This window comes from Condylura cristata, unplaced genomic scaffold, assembly GCF_000260355.1.
Source record: "Condylura cristata isolate star-nosed mole 26May11 unplaced genomic scaffold, ConCri1.0 scaffold00007, whole genome shotgun sequence".
Lineage (NCBI taxonomy): Eukaryota > Metazoa > Chordata > Mammalia > Eulipotyphla > Talpidae > Condylura > Condylura cristata.
In genome coordinates, this window is record NW_004567108.1 from 63,686,698 (window position 1) to 63,691,307 (window position 4,610).

The window sequence follows — 4,610 nt, forward strand, 5'->3', positions numbered from 1 at the left end:
AAAAAATTAGAATAATGTGTATCTACACAACAAACTGTTCTCAGGTTTATTAACATGTTGCTGGCACAAAGTAGCCATTTCATGCCAACTTTAATCATCATATTTTTACTAGCTTTGACTTGAGGAGCTCAAAGCTTCTTAACCAAATGAATACTGTACCATCTCCCAAATCACTCCATAAGTCAGGGTTTTTCCAGACACTAAGGTTAAATGCCTGCTGGGCTCATTTAACTCACACCTCTGAGTCCTCCTCTCAAGTGAAGCCAGCAAGGACCCAACTGACAGGCTTTAGCACCTGTTTGCACAACAATCTTTGCTAATGTAAATAGCTCAAGGCAACCTGCAACATCTAAGAACCTTCAAGGGGGATTTGAGGACACTCTTGGAGGAAACTGATTTCATTAATATTTAAGATGCAAAACACCTCAGACACAGGCCACCCTGATCCTAGGGGTTGCAAAACAGGGACAAATAGCACAGGGTCGCTCTGCCTCAGTAATGCTTTTATGTAGGAGAAATCAGGTTGAAATGGGCACTACTAGAGGAGGAAAAAGAAGAAGAAGAAGAAAATTATTTGTAGTTGTAAGATGTTTCTAGAAAGACAAAAAATCCTATTTTGTCCACTTTGCTGTTTGACTGGGGAAGACTATTGACGCAGACATTGTGTGGGCCAGATTTCCCTAATCGCTGAGCACCAGCTGCAGAGACTGCTCTGTCTTCTCTTTCTCTACTAGTTGTATGCTTGCCCACCTGCCATGGAACATGGGGAAAATAAGGTAAAGACTGGGTGTTTCCACTTAGGATTCTATCTGTGTAGATAGTGATTCCCTTAAAGTAATTACTGAAGATAGCTGTGTTATTCTGTTACTGGGCATGGAAAGGGGCACCCCTGAACCCCCAAACCCACCTGTTCTAAATAGGTTCTACCATCTGCTGCATCAAGACAAAACATATAAGACTTTTAATGGAAAGTAACTTTAATACAGTGAGTGTGCAATACAGAAAAGATAAAGAATATAATTTCTAAATCAAATACCCAAAGCCTCCCATCCCCTCATGGGTAAAAGTCAACCCAAAAGGGATTGTCCCAAAACAAGAAAGCAAGGCCTGAAAGCCCGCCACAAGTCTAAAGCACCTCAGGGTGGAGACCCACAGAAAAGGATCAGAAATGGCCAGAAAAGTGTGAGAGGAAAATATCAAAATCAAAATCAGGATAAATGCTGACATAGTTAATCTCCCCATGGGTCTCTCACCCACATCTGTTTCAGCCAGTCCAGGACCAAAAAAGAAGAGCCGCTTCTTCACATCTCTTTCTGCTCCATGTGACCCCCTCAGGTCTTTCTCCTTCTGGCTCTCCATCCCGCTTTCTTCCTCCTCAGTCTCCTCTCTAGATTCTTCTCTTCTCTACTCAGCTCCACCCTCCTTTGGGTAGGGCAGGGAACCTGGAACCTCCCCTTTTCCTGAGGGCCAACTTGTTACAATCCCTGCTTTCAGGGGTACATAAATTTGGGTTGTTTTTTTAACCAGAATTTTTCAGAAAAGAAACTTTTTACACACAGAGTGTCAGAGCACAATAAGAACCAAGTGGTTTGTTTTGCAGCCCAATGCCCTTGCCGTGCAGAATAAACTAGCTAAACAAGCAAACTGCCCTCCTCCTAATCGAAGAAACTAAGACATGAATTTTTCCTCAGGAAGTGCCTGACCTTTCATGTGTGTTTGAGCAATATAGGAACAAAACATGGGATTGTCACAAACCTTGTGAATCTGGAGCCTGTGCTCTGAATTACACTCCATACTGGATTTTCTAGAAAAACACAACCCCTACCTCCTCCCTCCCCCGCCTTAACTACATGACAGGGCCCAATCAATGGTTCCTAAGTAGTCTCCATATTGATTGCATCAAGGCATCAAATTAACCCATTTTGCTTAACAAAAATCAAATAGAGTCAATAAATTCCTACAGAATCTTTGAAAGAACATTTAAACTTAGATTTTTGTCTTCTTTTTCAGGTCCTTCTAACAAAAGATATGATGTGCCCCTTTGGAATTGAATATTCATAATTTCAACATAAAGTCATCTATACTATGTACTAGCTTGTTTTAGTAAGTTTGATAAACTTTTTTTCTTAATTTTAAGTTACTTTGGTTTCTGTATGCTTCAATTTTGTCTCTTTGTAGATTACCTCAATTTTTTCTGTTTATGAAAAACATGCAAGATAATATTGCTGTAAAATGACAAAACACAGCTGTCACTGGAAATTTCCACAAAACTCAAAGAGCATGTTCTAGATTTCCAAGTGGAAACAGGCCCGTACATTTCCCTGGAAAGCATGATTGGGAGTGCCAAGAACAAGTATGTGGATCTTCAAAGGAAAACCACGCAAAGTTTGTCACTCCCACATCGTGGTATTGAGAGGTCACTGCATCACTAGGTTTGTCTGGTAGGAAGCCAATATAAGCTGCGGGGCTATGGAGCACAGAGCTGCTCTGTCTGAGGTATGCGCTTACCCATGAGCACAGTGGTGCTCAATACAGCTGAGATAGCAGAGTCCAAAAACTGATAATTTTTCAAGTTCACATGATGGTTCTCCCCTATGAACTATTAGCCTTAAAATGAGTATTATATAACTTACTGAATAGTAAAAAAAAGAAAAAAAAAATGGACATTCTGAAAAAATACTTCTTGACTTCAAACTCAAGTTTCATATGATCTGGTCTTATCAACCAACTATACCGAAGCCTCTGTATTTATTTTTTCTTTGCTTTTGGTTTTGTCTTTTGGTTAGAAGCAGGGAAGAAATGAATATGGATCTTATGTCATTTCTAGCTAGAGCAGACAATCAATAAAGATGTTTGATCTTTAAATCGTCTTCCATGAGTCAATGGGAATTTCTCTGTGGAATTCTTTTCAGCATACTCTGGAATAGACAAATTTTATTAACGTCCTTATACATTGCTAAAATCCTAGTTTCTAGAAAACTGAAGTATACATAGAAAAAAACTCAGTAAATATTCACTGAATATAAAAAATAAGTGAATGTATGTAGATTTATTTTTTCTTTGTTTTTGGGTTTGTCTTTTCGTTGGAAACAGGGAGGAAATGAGTAAGTGACAGAGGAAACTCCCCACCTTCCATAACACTTAAAAGCAATACCAACAGGTGCCTCTTCCTCCCCAAAACCCCAGTGTTTTCCAAAACCAAATCTGAAATCAATGTAAAGGAGAGTGGAAAACAAACAAAAGATCTACTGTTTGAATTTCTGCTGTTTGAATATGTTAGAACCAGAGTGCTCACTGTCAGAGGACAACATTTAAAAATGAACAACTGAATTAGAGCAATGGCTCTCAAAGGAAGCCCAGAAACAATAGCATTAGCATTGCTAGGACCTAGTTAGAATAAAATTGAGGAGGGGGCATTTTACTAGGCAGACCTCCTGTATAAAAGAGTCTGGATGTGGGGCCAGTAGTTCGTGTTTTAATAAGGTGTTCAGGGAATTTTGTGGGAAGCTGGTAGTTGAAAGTCACTGACCTATAGGTTTACAAACCCTATTTTTTTCTTTAAGAATTATTTATGCATGCAGGAACTGGGGTACAGACCAGTGGTGCAGAGGGTGAGGGGACTGAATGGGGAGCAGAATAGACAGATTAACTGAAACACAATACTGAGGTGAGCAACAGGCAAGACAGGAGAGGTCTGCTGTGCCATGTGGGTCAGTTCCCTGTCTGGGGATTGAACTTGTGCTGTGATGGCTGTGGACAGCTTTACAGGGCTGCACTCTAACTCCTTGTACACCAGCGAGGCCCACAGCCCTTATTTTTGCACTACCATCCCCAGCCCCAACCACTGCCGGAGGTTCTTTTATATTTTATTATTTCTTGGCATTTCCACAATGCAACTCTCTCTCCCAACTCCAAATTGCCTGGCCTGGTCTTGATTTCTATGTCTTGGAAGTGTGTGTGTACCGCTGATGTCTGAGAGAAGAGCATAACAGGAGCACACCCTAGATGGAAAGATTTTGCAAATGTTCATAAGAATTTGAGGGCTAGTAGGAGATTTGGAATTCAGAAGGTCTGAATTGATGATTTTATAAATAAGGAAAATGAATCCCAAAGGGATTGAATAATTTATCAGAGACCAAAGATAATTAAAAGATTAGAACTTAGTCTGCCCTGTATAACTTTACATTTATGTTTAACATGTCTATTTGAGAAGCACCCAGCAATGACAAGAGTACATGGAATATTTTTACACCACAGTGATTTTCACAAAAATCTCCATATTCATTCCCATTTTCCTCGTAAGAAAACTGAAGCAAAGTGAAATACACACAAATGACCAAGAGACTGGTCTTGAATAACAGATGACTGAGTCAGCTAGAGAGCAAGTTATCTGACATCCTACACTGAGGGTTGATAAAGATGTCCAAGTACCTCTACATCTTCCTTGAGGTGACTTACAGAATGTGATTTGGAGTGATAAAATGTGGCTAAAGAGTTTATTCTAGATACTTCCCATTAGAGTTTGGATAGCATGCTCTCTTTTCTTTCATCTACCTTAAATGAAAATCTTTTGCTTAAGAAGAAGTCATTTTGAATATAGTTTTGGTTTT

The 4,610-nt window shown here is 39.5% G+C and overlaps 1 pseudogene; it reads left to right on the forward strand.

Annotated features, from left to right (window-relative positions):
* The first annotated feature begins 2,330 nt into the window (after positions 1 to 2,330).
* Positions 2,331 to 4,610, forward strand: part of LOC101624321 — a 20,733-nt pseudogene continuing 18,453 nt past the window's right edge.